The sequence below is a fragment of the Pogoniulus pusillus genome, chromosome 3 (genome assembly GCF_015220805.1).
Source record: "Pogoniulus pusillus isolate bPogPus1 chromosome 3, bPogPus1.pri, whole genome shotgun sequence".
Classification (NCBI taxonomy): domain Eukaryota; kingdom Metazoa; phylum Chordata; class Aves; order Piciformes; family Lybiidae; genus Pogoniulus; species Pogoniulus pusillus.
In genome coordinates, this window is record NC_087266.1 from 3,630,151 (window position 1) to 3,648,334 (window position 18,184).

General features: G+C 42.1%; 1 long non-coding RNA gene across 2 annotated transcripts in view; it reads right to left on the minus strand.

Annotated features, from left to right (window-relative positions):
- The window catches only part of LOC135173414 (uncharacterized), a 205,708-nt gene that overhangs the window by 121,894 nt on the left and 65,630 nt on the right, over positions 1-18,184 (minus strand). Inside the window, exon 3 of one of the 2 annotated variants that reach the window (XR_010301306.1) lies at positions 9,751-9,907. The exons of the other annotated variant lie outside the window; for it this stretch is intronic. This is a non-coding gene — a long non-coding RNA (uncharacterized LOC135173414). Of the gene's footprint in view, positions 1-9,750; positions 9,908-18,184 lie in introns of those variants that run through there. 2 annotated transcript variants of the gene reach the window in all.

Below are 18,184 nucleotides of genomic sequence, written 5' to 3' on the forward strand. Positions count from 1 at the left end.
AGCCACAGAAGGGCACACAGTGTCAAGTTGTGCCAGGGGAAGGTCTAGGCTGAATGTTAGGAGGAAGTTGTTGGCAGAGAGAGTGATTGGCATTGGAATGGGCTGCCCAGGCAGGTGGTGGAGTTGCCATCCATGAAGGTGTTCAAAAAAAGCCTGGCTGAGGCACTTAGTGCCATGGTTTGGTTGACTGAATAGGGCTGAATGATATGTTGGATCAATGATCTTGGAGGTGTCTTCCAGCCTGGTTGGTTCTATGATCTTTAGAGAAACACATTGCCAGACATGTGATATATGTGAGAATACCTAAAGGACTCTTCAATCATCAAATTGGGACTTATCTAAAGTGTAGTATAGAAGAAGGGCTGGGTGCTAGGTTGGACTGGATGATCTTGGAGGTCTCTTCCAACCTGGTTGATTCTAAGATTCTAAGACAGGAAACGCTGAATAGCTTTGGTTCCTGTTCCTTGTTATTTTCTCTTGCCTTTCTATGTCTTGCAGCCCTGAAGAGGACTTTCAGTGAGACATCTGTGAGGAGGATAGCTATTCAGAGAGGCTGGAGAAATTACAGAAGGAAGCAGTCAATCCATAAGCCTCCAGGAGAATGGTCCTTGAATCAAGTGATCACAAATAATTACCTATTCTAACATAAAATATGACTCCATCTGAAATCATAACATTGAAGTGTTAGTACAGTTCATACAAAAAAAAAAAAAAAAGTGTCTGCAGTTTATTGGAGTTTCTGTTTATCAAAGAATCAGCCAGGTTGGAAGAGACCTCCAAGAACATCCAGTCCAACCTAGCACCCAGCCCTGGCCAATCAACTAGACCATGGCACTAAGTGCCTCATCCAGGCTTTGCTTGAACACCTCCAGGGACAGTGACTCCACCACCTCCCTGGGCAGCCCATTCCAATGCCAATCACTCTCTCTGACAACAACTTCCTCCTAACATCCAGCCCCAGCCCAACTTGAGACTGTGTCCCCTTGTTCTGTTGCTGGTTGTCTGGGAGAAGAGACCAACCCCCACCTGGCTACAACCTCCCTTCAGAGAGTTGTAAACAGCAATGAGGTCACCCCTGAGCCTCCCCTTCTCCAGGCTAAACAACCCCAGGTTCCTCAGCCTCTTCTCGTAGGGTTTGTGCTCCAGTCCCCTCACCAGCCTTGTTGCCCTTCTCTGGACACGTTCCAGCACCTCAACATCTCTCTTGAATTGAGGAGCCCAGAACTGGACACAGCACTCAAGGTGTGGCCTGACCAGTGCTGAGTACAGGGGCAGAATAACCTCCCTTGTCCTGCTGGCCACACTGTTCCTGATGCAAGCCAGGATGCCATTGGCTCTCTTGGCCACCTGGGCACACTGCTGGCTCATCTTCAGCCTACTATCCACCAGTACCCCCAGGTCCCTTTCTTCCTGGCTGCTCTCCAGCCACTCTGTCCCCAGCCTGTAGCTTTTCCTGAGTGAGCAGAGCTCACCTTTCTGTAACTTCCCAAATGTTTCAGACACCCATGGGAAAGCTCAGCTGTGCAGCAGGGATGGTAACATTGGTGTGTCTTGACTCCAGAGAGAAAATAATTGGAAATTCTAGATAACTCCCATAATGCAGCATTGGACTGTTTCTGAAACAACCAGGTTTTGCTTCCTGGCTTGTTGAACCATGTTAATACTTTAATGTAGTATAAGTCAGGTATTAAGAGTCATTAAGTTAGACGTTAAGTCTCATTCACAGTGTCTAAGATGGAAGCCAAGGATACTAAGCCAGAAAATACTGATAGGATCTAAAGCTACTTGGCTGATAAAACATGATAAGATTATGTGTCTTCTGGAAATCTGGGTTTTTTTGGAAGCATTGGATGAAACAGCTGTTGTCATCTGGAAGGCTTAATAAAATCTACTTAATCTAAGGGAAAATGCAAAATCAATCTTAAAGCATCTCCAACTGTTCCAAAACTGAAGCATTTTCAGGAATTTAGATTCACTAGAGCAATGTCACAATTTAAAGCTATTTATCCATGGGAAACAACAAGAACTCCATATTTCAAGTCCTCTGTTGTGCAGGTCACTGTATAGCACCAATACATCAGAAGTAGAACAATTTACACCCAGTGATGATGTGACCCACACAATCAAATTAAATTAGAATCATAGAATCAACCAGGTTGGCAGAGACCTCCAAGATCATCCAGTCCAACCTATCAGATTGTAAAGATAATATCTGAAACATTATAATAAAACTGAAGATTAAGAAATTAGAAAACTAATTCATTTAAATCAGATTTTTTTCTTTAATAAACAAAATATTATTTATATGCAAATTTATTTAATGCTTTCAGAGGCAGCAGTTTACTTTATCTGTAAGAACAATAAATAGATAATTTGGATGATGCCTGAAGTATATTTAATATAATCTCAGTTAATGATATTCATGATTTGAAAGAAAATCCCACTTAGAATCATAGAATCAGTCAGGGTTGGAAGGGACCACAAGGATTATCTAGTTCCAACCCCCCTGCCATGGGCAGGGACACCTCACACTGGATCAGGCTGTCTAGAGCCTCATCCAGCCTGGCCTTAAATACCTCCAGGAATGGGGCTTCCACCACCTCCCTGGACAACCTCTTCCAGGGTCTCTTCACTATGATGGTGAAGAACTTCTTCCTAACATCCAGTTTGAATTTACCCATTCCTAGCTTTGTTCCAATCCCCCTAGTCTTATCACTACCTGACAGCCTAAAAAGTCCCTCCCCAGCTTTCTTGTAGATCCTGAAAGGCATTTTGAAATGGATGAGCATGAAGGCATCCTCGCAGCTTCAATCATAGAATCAACCAGGTTAGAAGAGACCTCCAAGATCATCCAGTCAAACCCAGTCCTATGCAGTCAACTGAACATGGCACTAAGTGCCTCAACCAGGCTTTGCTTGAAGATCTCCAGGGATGGTGACTCCACCACCTCCCTGGGCAGCCCATTCCAATGTCAATCACTCTCTCTGCCAACAACTTCCTCCTAACATCCAGCCTAGACCTCCCCTGCCACAACTTAAGACTGTGTCCCCTTGTTCTGTTGCTGCTTGCCTGGCAGCAGAGCCCAACCCCACCTGGCTACAGCCTCCCTTCAGGGAGTTGTAGACAGCAGTGAGGCCGCCCCTGAGCCCCCTCTTCTCTAGGCTGCACACCCCCAGCTCCCTCAGCCTCTCCTCACAGGGCTGTGTTCCAGGCTCCTCACCAGCTTTGTTGCCCTTCTCTGGACACATTCCAGCACCTCAACATCTCTCTTGAATTGAGGGGCCCAGAACTGGACACAGCACTCAAGGTGTGGCCTGACCAGTGTGGAGTACAGGTGAAGAAAAACCTCCCTTGTCCTGCTGGCCACACTGTTCCTGATCCAGGCCAGGATGTCATTGGCTCTCTTGGCCACCTGGGCACACTGCTGCCTCGTGTTCAGCTACTCTCGACCAGTACCCCCAGGTCCTTTTCTGCCTGGCTGCTCTCCAGCCACTCTGTCCCCAACCTTTAGCACTGCTTGGGGTTGTTGTGGCCAAAGTGTAGAACCCAGCCCACCCATCCAACCTGTCTATGTCCCTCTGCAGGGCTCTCCTCAGTCCAACAGATCAACACCTGCTCCTAGGCAGTCCAACCTAGCACCCAGCCCTGTCCAATCAACTAGACCATGGCATTAAGTGCCTCATCCTGGCTTGTGTTGAACACGCTTGTGGACGGCAACTCCACCACCTCCCTGGGCAGATCATTCCAATGGTACCAAGTAGACAGTTTTGCCTTTTTCACAAACCTCCTTTCTGTACTCCACAACAGGTTTCTTATTTCCAACTGAGATCTAATCCAGATGGTTTGGTTTAAAACAATATTGCAGAATAATGCTGAACTAATTGTCAATTATTTGGGAAAATAGGCTACAGTTAACTCAAGCTTTCCTTGGCCCCAAATCAGCAAAATGCCCTATCAGAAGATGTCACTGGTCTAGCTATAGCATTTTCTTTTGTCAACACCTGTGCTGTTGCTTCACAAGGCCCTAAAAAAATCCATAAGTATTGCTTCAAAAAAGCCTTCATGATGCCAACCTCAATAAAATGCTATTTATTCTATTTTCTTTAAAAGAAATACCAATAAAGCAGTCTCTAAAGTTTATTGTCCAGCACTATACTGTTCTAAGGCAAATCTCAAATGTGATACTAAATCAGTGATGCATCTTCCAGCAGTCCTGGGGATCAGCAACAGGAGATGAAAAAAAAAACCCAAAACCAAACAAATTCACAACCACAGAAAACGAACACACTAAAAAACCCCAACCAAAACCCATCAAAATTTGGTGCCAATTCCAATTAAACAATCAAAAATTACCTTATTTTAATACCACTCCTTTGTTTGCAGCTTATCAAGTCTGATCTCAAAGAAGCATATAATCATTTTGGTTGGACGGGACCTTTAAGATCATCAAGTTCAATTGTTAGCCTAGCACTGCCAGATCATGACTACACCATGTCTCACAGCACAACATATATAAGGGTTTTAAGGATGGTGACTTCACCACTTCGCTGGGCAGCTTCTTCTGAGGCTTGACAACTCTTTCAGGGTAGAAATTTTTCCTCATGTATCATAGAATCATAGAATCAACCAGGTTGGAAGAGACCTCCCTCTTTTGGCACAACTAGAGTCACCTCTTTTTCTATCATAAAGCAATCCTCTGTAAGACAGAGAGCAGAATATTGTTGACCACTGGTCTAGTAAGATGTTTTGCTGCTGGCATATGTAGAAAGCAAATTTTATGTCTGCTGGAAGCAGACTTCTAAAGAGCACTTGAAATTTTTAAGGAGGAGGAAACATCCTTGGAATTGTTTTCTCTTTTACTACTGATTGAAACAACTTGAAAAGTCTCCTTTCTCGGTGATCCACAAACGTTGACTGAGTGAGCCTCAACACAATCTGGTTCTAATCATAGAATCAACCAGGTTGGAAGAGACCTCCATGATTATCCAGTCCAACCTAGCACCCAGCCCTAGCCAGTCAACTAGACCATGGCACTAAGTGCCTCATGCAAGCTTTTCAACATAATCAACAGAATCTAATTTCAAACTGAGGTTTAACTTTGAGAAATGACCTAATCTGACTGGTTTTGGAGAGCGTTTGATCACAGGAGTTCCAGAGGTCCCTTTCACTGCTGTCCCCTTTGTGACTCTATTTTCCTTTCGCTGATACTTCTGTCAGTGTCTAAGGACTTTCAGAGGTCCCTTTCACTACTGTCCCTTTTGTGACTCTATTTTCCTTTCTTTGACACTTCTGTAAGTGTCTAAGGCCAGACAGGCTGAACATGAGACTGAGTGGAGCATATAGCCCAGAAATCTAAGTGTGTAGGAGAAGAAAGAATGCACTTTTTTCCCCCTTTAATTGTCAACGTATTATTACTGCCACATAATTGTAGTTAGAACCAGAGAATCAGAAAATCAACCAGGTTGGAAGAGATTTCCAAGATCATCCAGTCCAACCTAGCACCCAGCCCTAGCCAGTCAACTAGACCATAGCACTAAGTGCCTCATGTAGTCTTTGCTTGAACACCTTCAGGGATGGCAACTCCACCACCTCCCTGGGCAGCCCATTCCAATGCCAATCACTCTCTCTGGCAACAACTTCCTCCTAACATCCAGCCTATACCTAGACCTCCCCTGGCACAACTAAAGACTGTGTTCCCTTATTCTATTGCTGGTTGCCTGGGAGAAGAGACCAACCCCCACCTGGCTACAGCCTCCCTTCAGGCTGTTAGCAGAGAAAAGCCTTTCAATCATACAGTAAAGTGTTAGCATCACAACAGGATATGTGGTCAGAAAGATAATTTACTACTCTTCCTTTGCAATGGTAATGAAAATTCTTTCTCAGAGAACATTATTGTCTGTATAAATTATTCACTAGAAGAATAAGTTGTATATGGATTTCTTAAAAGTAGTATTTCATTAATATGACAAATTACATCTTTAGTCATGAAATTCTTGGTTACCTCCATGAATGTAGTTGGGAAAGACACACTAACTTATATTTCACACTGTGGCAGTATATTCAGTAAAACTATTTAAACCCCCTTGAATTCAAGCATTCTGGAGTCTAAATTCTAATTTATTCAATTTTAAGTTAGTATTAGTTTTACTATCATATAATAAATACAGATGAATGTTTGTTGTCTTCATTTCCTTTTAATATATATATTTTTTCATCCAAAAGATTTTACTCTGATTCTTAATTCAGAATGTAGGAGTTATTGATGGCATTTATCACTTAGATATTAACTTGATATGAAAAAAGAAAATCAGATTAAAAAAATTAAATAACATCTCCAATTACTGTCTTAAATATAAATGTTATTTTTCCAGATCATTTAAAACATGAGGACTTCAAGAAAAGCCTGGATGAGGCACTTAGTGCCATGGTCTAGTTGACTGGATAGGGCTGGGTGCTAGGTTGGGCTGGATGATCTTGGAGGTCTCTTCCAACCTGGTTGATTCTATGATTGATAATATGATTGACTTATGACAGAGCTCTGATTTTCCTGCAGATCTGCTTGTAATATGAGCTGTGGATGACACAGTGAGATCCTTAGAACCTCGATGACTTAAATTCTTCAGAAATTAGACATCCTTCTATCTATCTAATTATTAGGCTATTTTAAACTGCACTCAATTCACGTATGCATAACCCAGCACATTAGCATTTTGCCACATGCATTCTCTCAGTTCTTTCAGATGTGAAAGAAACTGAAAGCATCTATTCTGTAGGTTTAAAACACTGCATTTTGTGGGAGCACGAAAGTCAGGTTCAATAGTTTAACTAAAAAGTGATAGCTGCGAACACTGCCATATTCAGCCTGTGTGTGTAGTCCTGTGCTCATATCCTCAATTTCAAGCTGGAGGTATGCCAGATCTCTATCTCCCATAACACCCTTTTAATCTACATAAGAAAGGATACAGTCCTTACATACACACACAAACATGGAATCATAGAATCAGTCAGGGTGGAAGAGACCTCCAAGAGCATCCAGTGCAACCTAGCACCCAGCCTTGGCCAATCAACTGGACTGCGGCACAGCTTTCTGAAGTGGGCATATACAGATATTAGATGAAAGCAGAACATTAATGGAAAGAGTTTTTACTACTACTAAATTAAGTTTCAATTGCATTTTTTTTTCTTCCCCAAGGCATTTTCAGAATGTCCTGTATCATAGAATTGTAGAATCAACCAGCTTGGAAGAGATCTTCAAGATCATCCAGTCCAACCTAGCACCCAGCTCTAGCCAATCGACTGGACCATCACACTAAGTGCCTCATCCAAGGTTTTCCTGAACACCTCCAGGGACAGTGACTCCACCACCTCCCTGGGCAGCCCATTCCAATGTCAATCACTCTCTCTGCCAACAACTTCCTCCTAACATCCAGCCTAGACCTCCCCTGGCACAATTTGAGACTGTGTCCCCTTATTCTGTTGCTGGTTGCCTTGCAGAAGAGACCAACCCCCACCTGACTACAGCTCCTTTCAGGCAGTTGCAGACAGCAATGAGCTCTGCCCTGAGCCTCCTCTTGTCCAGGTTGCACACCCCCAGCTCCCTCAGCCTCTCCTCACAGGGCTCTGCTCCAGGCCCTTCACCAGCTTCATCGCCCTCCTCTGGACACGTCCCAGCACCTCAACATCTCTCTTGAATTGAGGAGCCCAGAACTGGACACAGCACTCAAGATGTGGCCTGACCAGTGTTGAGTATAGGGAAAGAATAACCTCCTTTGTCCTACTGGAATGTATACTCTGATTTAAGGAGCGCTCAGTTCTCAAGCATTTTTATCACAGACTTTTTGTGAAAGCGTTCACAGACTTTTTGAAAAGATCTGCTGTTTTGATTTAGCAGAGTGTTGCTTACTTCCCATTCGACACACTGCTAATCTGAATATTTTAACTGTGAGATGCAGGTCAAGGTGTACTGTTAATTACAAAACCCACTGTTGTTTCCTTTGAAAAATCTCTCTAATAGAAAAAAAGATGAAAGGCAGTGCAGCTGGCAATCAAATAGCATGAAAACACCACTTGCCTTCTTCAAAGGCCTTGTTTACAAAATGTAAGGTCACGTTGGTTAGAATTGAATCATAGAATCATCAAATCAAGCAGGTTGGAAAAGACCTCCATGCTCATCCAGTCCAACCTAGCACCCAGCCTTAGCCAATCAACCAGACCATGGCACTAAGTGCCCCAGCCAGGCTTGGCTTCAACACCTCCAGGCTCGGTGACTCCACTGCCTCCCTGGGCAGCCCATTCCAATGTCAATCACTCTCTCTGGCAACAACTTCCTCCTAACACTCAGCCTAGAACTCCCTCAGCACAACTTGAGACTGTGTCCCCTTGTTCTATTGCTGGTTGCCTGGCAGAGAGACCAACCCCACCTGGCTACAACCTCCCTTCAGGTAGTTACAGGCTCTGCTGCTTTGAGGCTACTTGGAATATTTTAATGAAAGAAGACAGATGATGGGCACTGTGGTAAAGGGTTGGACTTGATGATCTGTGAGGTCTCTTCCAACCTTGGTGATACTGTGATACTGTGAAAAAGAAGATAATGATGAAGTTTATATCATTCATTGGTTTGCTGAGATGGATAAAAAGCCAAAAAGTAAACAACTTGTCCCTGTCAGTTCTGGTGCTGTTCCTGTTTGCTTTTTCTTCACTTTGCTCTGATCTCTCCACTAACAAATAACAATATAAGCTTTGCTGGTTGGTTTTGTTTGCCTGTCTGGGAAAGCAGAGGGAGAAAGAGAGGGTAGAAAGGGTAGCTTTGAGCCCCTTCTGGGCAGTTTTCTTTGTCTGGGAATGACAGACAAAGAAGGGAGAGAGTTTGGATTTCTTTGTTATTTTTAATTTGTATGATTATAAATACTTGTAAATATATTGTGTATATATGCTTGTTAATTTTGCTTTGTTTGTACTGGTTTGAAGCTAGCTGGAATATTTTGGTGAGAAGAATTAGATGATAGGCTGTGAAAAGGAAATGATGGCGATGTCTACTTTACTCATAGGCTTGCTGAGATGTATAAAAACAAGAACATAAATAGAGATAACAGAGTTGCTCTCTGGCTCTGGCTGCCTGCCCTTCTCTTCCTAACCTGTTGTCTGTGCAACTAATCCCTCTGCTTTGTAATCTCCCTTGGCTGATCCTCCAAACTCACCTTGTTTGTAAGGCAAAGTCTGGATTAAGGTGGAGGGGTGGAAAGGAGGTGGAAGGGTGGTTGGGAGCCCCTCCTGGGGACTCTGGTTTCTGGGAGGGCTGTTCTATTTCTATGTTACTTTTTAACTTGTATATTTCTGTCTGTAGCTGTATATATTGCAAATATCTGCTTGTATATTGTGCTAAGATGTAAGTATAAAGCTTCATTCCTTAATTTCCAGCTGGTTGAGTCTAGTCTGGGTGATTTCATAAGAGTAGGGGGACAGGTAACACCCAAACCATCACATTGTTGTAAATATAACTTCATCTTACTTCCAAGTCATCTGAGCTAGTCTGGTAAATTTCAATAGTGCATGGAGGGGGAAAGTTCCTAACCCACCACACAAGCACAGTAAGGCAGCTCCAAGGAATCACTCTAAAAGCAAACTGAACAGCAATTAAATACCTTTTTATCCCCCCTCTTTCTTTTTCCCCCCCTTTTTTTCTCCCCAAAGTGAGAGAAATTGGAAAACTTGCTGAACAAAACTAAACTTCATCTCCAGATTCAAGGTGGTTTATGTAGATACATACAGAATGAATTACAGTTGTAAGTTAGGAAAATACATCGTGGCAAGGCATTTTATCAAGAGTTTTGCCTCACATACTTGCTTCAGGTCTTGTGGCAGAGTAATTTTAAAGCCTTCAGAATTGTTTGCTTGTATCAGGTGAACTCTGAAAGAATATCAGTATTCTGATTATACAGGCAGTAAAATTATCTGTTGGAGCTAAACACTCACCAAATAATCAACCTGCTTTTTGTTTTGATTGGCCATACAAGCAGATTAAGCTGCTAATATAGAACAAGACAGATGTCAATCAATGCACCAATCTCAGCAATCTGCTAATGACTAAGCTTATGCACTTTAATAATCCTGCTTATTTTAATGGTAAGGGGTTGAAAAGCTGAAAGAAAAACTGATTAGAGAAATGAATTGCTTATTTTAAAAGATGTGATTTTAGCATAAATCTATTTTTTAAGCCATCTTGTGCTTGATTGCATATCAATTTTGTTACCAGTGTGATATTAGTAGTAGTTTTACTGCCAAAAAAAAAAACCTCTATCAAAAACCAGTAACCACAAAAAAGACATCACAGTAAAAGTAACAAAATGAAATACATTAAAAACACCTCCAATAAACCCCCAAAAAGGAAAAAAATAAAAGGAACTTAAGTTTCATAGAATCATAGAATGGTTTAGGTTGGAAGAGACCTCCAGGATCATCCAGCTCCAACCCTCTACCATAGGCAGGGACACCTCCCACTAGAGCAGATTGCTCAAGGCCTCATCCAACCTGGCTTTAAACACCTCCAGGGAGGAAGCAGCCACAACCTCCCTGGGCAACCTGTGCCAGTGACTCACCACCCTCACTGGAAAGAACTTCCTCCTAACATCTAGTCTAAACCTTCCCTCTTCCAGTTTAAACCCATTACACTTTGTCCTGTCATCACAAGACCTATTAAATAGTCCCTCCCCAGCCTTCCTGTAGGTCCCCTTAAGTACAGACCAAGTAGATCCAGATCAGCTATTTAAGGAAACATAGTTCTGCATTCTGTGCTTATGATTTGTAAAGTAAAATAATGAGATTAAACCCAAGATTTCCACTTTTGGTGTTTATCATGGATATTTTAGTAGCAAAGGACTACATTTGCCCCTAGAAGAGTGATCATCCTGGGTACCACTTGGGCAGATAGATTTCTTACACATGTGATGGGTGCACCACACCCATTTCAAGGCAACATTATTTATTTTTTTACTGTTTTATTTATAATCACAGGTCAAGCACATTATCTACAATGTTCAAAGTAACGATGCTATTAACTCCATGCCTCCATACATAGAGTTGCAGCAAGAGTAAGCCATTAGTCACCTCTTTCTGTAGGTTTTATAGACTTCTGCAGCAGCACAGCTGCTCAGATGCTTATATATGACCACATTACACATAAGCATTTAGACAGATGGGTATTGGTATTCTGCAGGGCTTTGAATCTAGTTAATGGAAAATACTGCCTGACAAAGGGAGGTTTGAACCTTTCTGAAGCACAGGGACCAGACCGAGGGCTGTGCATGGGCTACATCTATCTACTATTATTCCAGAGAGCCAAGTCTTCTGAGGGTATATGCAGAACTCAGCTAGCATTGTTAGCTAGCCTGGAGGTCACTCATCGATCTCTGATTTGTGCAATACCTTCCAAGCAAGCCCCATAAATTATCCTAAGCAAGTGGGTCAGAACACTGGACTCCAGCTCACAGCTGTGTGGCTTAAGCATTTTTATTGTGTTACCTCCTTCTCCTTGAACTGAAATTCAGAGACCAGGTTCAAAGGTTTGAATTCCACTTCTTTTTAGGTGGTAGGATCACTCTATATAAGTAACCTAATAAGAACATTTGTCTTTCCATATAGGGAAGTTTAAATATTTATAAGGCTCTGCCTAATTGTCCTCAGAAAGAGAAAGGTAATAAACCAAACCAGAATGAATTACTTACTGCTAAACATGAACTTTCCCAAGCTTGGGGGGGTCTGAAGTCCTAGATAAGTGCCTAAATTGTCTCTGAAAATGCAAATCTTACAAATGACCTCCCTGAGGTCATGTTTAGAAGAGTAAGCATCAAAGTAAGGCATTGCACATGATGGAGCACATAATGGAATTCCTCCCTCATCCCCAAACTTTTCCAATTAGAAAGAGAAAAAACACAGAGATGTCCCTTAATTCTAGTGGGGTACATTAGCCACACTGTTTAGCAGCTGTTTTCTCCTTAGTGAGGTACATGGAGTAGAAAACTTGTTGCCTTGGATTAGCTGTTAGCTAAGGAGACTCTGGGATTTTATAGGTCTCAATTTTCCTTTCTTTAAGGATCTCCATTTACAGTCATATTCCTATTCCACAGCTTCAACATGGAAGAACTTTATGCATTGAAACAGGTTATAAGGACTGTATGATCCTCTCACAAACATTAATTAACATATTATTAGAATCATAGAATCAAGCAGGTTGGAAGAGACCTCCAAGCTCATCCAGTCCAACCTAGCACCCAGCCCTGGACAATCTTGAACATCTCCAGGGATGGTAACTCCACCACCTCCCTGGGCAGCCCATTCCAATGCCAATCACTCTCTCTGTGGGAAGAACTTCCTCCTAACATCCAGCCTAGTCCTCCCCTGCCACAACTTGAGACTGTGTCCCCTTGTTCTGTTGTTGCTGGTTGCCTGGCAGAATAGACCAACCCCCACCTGGCTACAGCCTCCCTTCAGGGAGTTGTAGACAGCAATGAGGTCACCCCTGAGCCCCCTCTTCTCTGGGCTGCACACCCCCAGCTCCCTCAGCCTCTCCTCACAGGGCTGTGCTCCAGGCCCCTCCACAGCTTTGTTGCCCTTCTCTGGACACGTTCCAGTACCTCAACATCTCTCTTGAATTGAGGGGCCCAGAACTGGACACAGCACTCAAGGTATGGCCTGAGCAGTGCTGAGTACAGGGACAGAATAACCTCCCTTGTCCTACTGGCCACACTGCTCCTGATGCAGGCCAGGATGCCATTGGCTCTCTTGGCCACCTGGGCACACTGCTGCCTCATGTTCAGCTACTCTCTATCAGTACTCTCAGGTCCCTTGCCTCCTTGCCTGGCTGCTCTCCAGCCACGCTGTCCCCAGCCTGTAGCGCTGCTTGGGGTTGTTGTGGCCAAAGTGTAGAACCCTGCATTTGACCTTGTCGAATCTCATCCCATTGGCCTCTGCCCACCCACCCAGCCTGTCAGGGTCCTTCTGCAGGGCTCTCCTACCTTCCAACAGATCAACACCTGCTTCTAGTTTGGTGTCATCTGTAAACTTACTGATGCTGGACTCAATGCCCTAGTCCAGATCATCAATAAAGATGCTATGAATATTTTCCTTGAGGTATATGTCAATCAAATATACAATTGGATGTAGATGTATTTGAGTACATGTCCAACCTCTACGTACACATATATAAATACATGCATGTGTATTCTCATTTTACAAAGAAAGTCAAAGCTGAAAATATTTATTAAAACTTATTGAAGTGTTCTGAAATCTGTTATTGTTTGGATTTTTTCCCTTTGTTTCTTTCTTTCTTTCTACCAAGGTCCTGGTCCAACATAGAAGTAAAAAAAAAGCTTAACTTTTCTTGTGAGAGCAAGAAGCTACACATCCACTGCAAGCCTGACAGAGAATAAGCCAATTCTCTGTCAGATGACTGCAAATATCAGATTCTGGCAGAGAATGTAGAATTCAGAAAGACAGGAATATGTCTAGAAGCTCCTTTTACACAAAAAGACAGAGTTGTAGTAAAGTCAAAATAACAAGGGCATATTATCAGAAGGTGGGAAGAGCCAAATTTGAGTGGAAAAATCAGTCAAACCTAAGATGAGACTGGTAACACATTACTCAAGGTAACAGAATCATCAAGCCCAGAAAGGTAATTTCTCCCAGGCAAGCAGCAATAGAACAAGGGGACACAGTCTCAATTTGTGCTGGGGGAAGTATAGGCTGGATGTTAGGAGGAAGTTGTTGGCAGAGAGAGTGATTGGCATTGGAATGGGCTGCCCAGGGAGGTGGTGGAGTCGCCGTCCCTGGAGACGTTCAAGCAAAGCCTGGCTGAGGCACTTAGTGCCATGGCCTAGTTGACTGGATAGGGCTGGGTGCTAGGTTGGACTGGATGATCTTGGAGGTCTCTTCCAATCTGGTTCATTCTATGATGCTATGATCAAGACATAAGGGTTTGGTTTTTTTTTGTTTGTAGCATGCTTTTTTCACCTGAGGCAAAGTGTAGAAACCAGAAGGTTGGAAACACTGATGCTATTAACACTAAATTTCCTTAAGGCAGCAATAGCAGCTAATTAGTCTCCTTATTTTGTATCAATTTACTGCATAATATCACAGATGCTCAGATGTCTATATATCACCAAGTTCCTCATGAGTATTTAGGTGCATATTTATTGTTATTGAAACTCTCAGACATTGCCTACAGCCCCAGCTGGCCCCAGGTCAACCCACAGCTTAATTCTCTATATCTGCTTCCTTCCCTCCTAGAATGGTATCTTCAGACTTTCCAGCAACTGAATTGACAAGAGGAACATTCATGACAAGCAACAGCATGACAGAAGGTTTACTTAATGAGTTGACTTAAATGTCACAGAGGAACTTCAAGAACCATCATTTTATCTCAAGCTTTTTCTTTCCCTTTATCTCTTTCTTTTTTCCTCCCCTAAGAATATTTCCTTTTGACTAGCAATAAACTCAGCATCAATTACCACAGCTGGAAAACGTGATGGAGAGAAGCTATCAGTTATTGTCGACTGCACAGCTTGGCTGCCTCACACCTATGCAGGACTCATCTTGCCTTGGAGTGAGGCAGTGATGTTTTCAGCCATAAAAAATGAAGTGAGGTGAGATTAGGAGAGCCCTCTGACTTTTTACATCATGTTGTACTGAACTATCTTTTAATTACTAGTTAAGTGGAAGCTGATTAATGTCATGAAATCCAACGTTTAATAGAGATAAGACAAATGTTATATGTAAAATGAAAAACTAGCAAAAGCTCTAAAATGCACTAAATCTTTGTTGCTACCAATAAGTAACCCTAACACCTGTGTGATCATTAAATGTCTCTAAGGATTTCAACACTAATTTGTTGGACTTGCAGTTAAAATTAAGCAATCTATTTCTTCCCCTAGGTAGTTACTTAAGACCACTTTCATTGTACATTCAATTTGCTCAATCTCTCTGCAGAGAACTTCAGCACATTTTCATGAGTTAAATGCTGGGCATGTTGGATTTGGAAATTATGGTTCTAGTTCTTTCCTTATTTACTCTCAACAGAACTTTTCCAGATGACCATGCTGGTATGTCTCAATATGTTTACTTCTGTACAACATGAAACAGCAGTTATTTGGATTAAAAGAACAGTGTCTGGGTTGTATCATCTGGCTTTTACTTTACCAAAATTTGGATTAGATTGTGGCAAGATAAGATTTTTAAAAATATGTTTCCTTGCAGTAACTCAGAAATTAGTACCAAATGTCAGCAAATACAATTCCTTATAGCTGAACAACCTGGCTGTAGCCAGGTGGGGGTTGGTCTCTTCTGCCAGGCAAGCAGCAACAGAACAAGGGGACACAGTCTCAAGTTGTGCTGGGGGAGGTCTAGGCTGGATGTTAGGAGGAAGTTGTTGTCAGAGAGAGTGATTGGCATTGGAATGGGCTGCCCAGGGAGGTGGTGAAGTCACTGTCCTTGGAGATGTTCAAGAAAAGCCTGGATGGGACACTTAGTGCCATGGTCTGGTTGATTGGCCAGGGCTGGGTGCTAGGTTGGACTGGATATTCTTGGACGTCTCTTCCAACCTGGTTGATCTTATGATTCTATGATACATGCAAAATGAATTCACATTCCTTGTGCCTTTTTGAACTTTGTTATCTGGAAAAATGGAATTCCTTCATTCACCTCTATTATTTCTACTTGTTTGTATGTCCTCTCAATCACATAACACAGAAATAAGGGAATGTTTAGAGGAGATAACTTCCATCCCTTCAACATTCAGACTCATTCCCTTCAACAAACAGCTTCACTGAATGCAGCTTAAATATTCACTGTGTGAAGAATTCAGGGTCATACTTTAATGCTGTTTAGCTGACATTCATTACTCTTATTTCTAAGTTCACATTAAGTAATTAACTGCTTAAATAATTGCTTGATTTGGATACTTAAATTTTAATATTAGTCAATCCAGTAACTTTTAAGAAATATATTACTGAAAATGAGATTCAAACATGACACCAAAGCAATTTATTAAGTAATTAGAATTACTCCTCGATGTGACAAATTGCACACTTTAAATAATTCAATTAAAATGTGATTACTGCCTCAGTCTAAAATTTTAAACTGCTGTAGACACTCTGCCATTAAGTAACTAAATAAACAAACCTTCAAAAGATGACCATAAGTGTTTGAGTTCTTGCTTCTTTTTACCACTGGAACTTTACTACCACAGAATTCACTTTGAGACAGCAAGGTTTTCTGCTGATTAACAATAGGCAAAGCAATGAGCATTTCAAATGGGAGACAGTGAGATGCTCCAGTAGCTTCTTTGCTCCAGCCTTTTGCTCCCCTAATGGGATGTGTTGTGTTGTGGATGAAAAGATGGAGTGGTACCCAGAACGCTTATTCCACAGGTCAGAGCCTCAGAAAAATGAGCAAAATGAACAGACAACAGGAGATAAAGATAAAATTTTGTATATATTTATGTCTCACTAATCACTATTGAAATGATCCATAATTGAATTGAGTTACAGACATGAGAAGCAGTCGTAGGGCCATTTATGTTAGAAAAGCAAGCTTTGCAGTAAGCACTTTCTGCACCATCTCCACTCCTGGCTGTACTGCTGGGAGGTTAATGATCTGGAGTTGGAACTGCTTCCTCAGCTGCTAGCTGAACTGATTACAGCTGAGATACATAAACAGGTAGATTTGACTTGAGAGAGATTTTGGTAACAGCTGCTATGCATGTGAATACACCGGGTGGGATTCAGCTCATTGAACTTTAGCCATTGCAAATCAACTTTCTTCAAAACTACTCTACAGGTTTCCTCTGTGTTCAAAAGAGCTGGACAAAGACACCTGGGACATGATTTGTCCCATATTGCAATACCATACAACTGCATGATAGCAAACAGAGCACCTCTAGTTTGCTGCCTGATTGTACCTTGTGTTTAAGATCATATTCCCAGAATATCTTTTTTTGAGCAATTAAAGTAATTCTGTCTAAGAATCATAGAATCAGCCAGGTTGGAAGAGACCAACAAGATCATCCAGTCCAACCTATCCCCCAGCCCTATCCAGTCAACTAGACCATGGCACTAAGAAGCCCAGATATGTTTCTGAACAGAGGTTTTCTGTAAGACCTGCACCCTAATGCTGGCCATTTCGAGTTTGTCCTCCACTCAACAGATTCCTCATCACTTGTCCAGAAGCTGATGCACCCCGTTGCTAAGTCAAGACACTCTTCAAATCACCTAATACATGTCAGAGCAACAGGCTGTAAAACCATCACTGGCAGAATAAGAAATGTCTCTCCTTGTCTTTGGCACATACATGTTTTGGGGTGAAGAGTTTAGAGCTACAAAGAAGATACAGATCGTAGGCAAGTTGCAGTCTGTTAACTCACTTTACACTGTAAATAGCAGGCACAAAACACACAGACTTGGAGTCAGGAACTGTCTATGTCACACCTCTTGAGCTTTTCTATGAGGATGTTAAAGGAGACAGCCTTGCTATCAAAAGCCTTGCTGAAGGCAAGGTATTTGACATCCACAGCTCTTCCTTTGCTTATTTGGCCATGGTTTCTTAGAAGGCTATGAGAGAAGGAGAGATAGAGTTTAAATAAATATGCTTGATTTGGGGTAATTTTTCACTGGAATTCTGAAGATTCCACAATTTGTATTACCTATTACTAGAATTGGTGTCCAATTTCTTTCAAGTCTAAGTAAGAGCAATGAATCATAGAATCAACTAGGTTGGAAGAGACCTCAAAGATCATCCAGTCCAACCTATCCCCCAGCCCTATCCAGTCAACTAGATCATGGCACTAAGTGCCTCAGCCAGGCTTTTCTTGGACACCTCCAGGGTGTTCAAGATACTGCTCCTATTCTACAGGAAAAAAATCCATGGGAAATTAAAAGAAATGACAGAAACAAACCAGTTTCCTTAAAACTTATGAATTTAAAACATGAGTGGATGTGGTGCTTAGTGACATGTTCTAATGACACTGACCAGACTTGGCAGAGGTGGGTTAATGAAAGGACTTGGTGATCTCAAATGTTTTCCCAATCTAAATCATTCTATGATTCTCTTTCAGCTGAGCTTCCAAGGTTGCCTTATTGTCCCTCCAGTACCAGCTTTAGCTAAGATTTCACCCTTCCAAAGGGTCTCAGAATTGCAT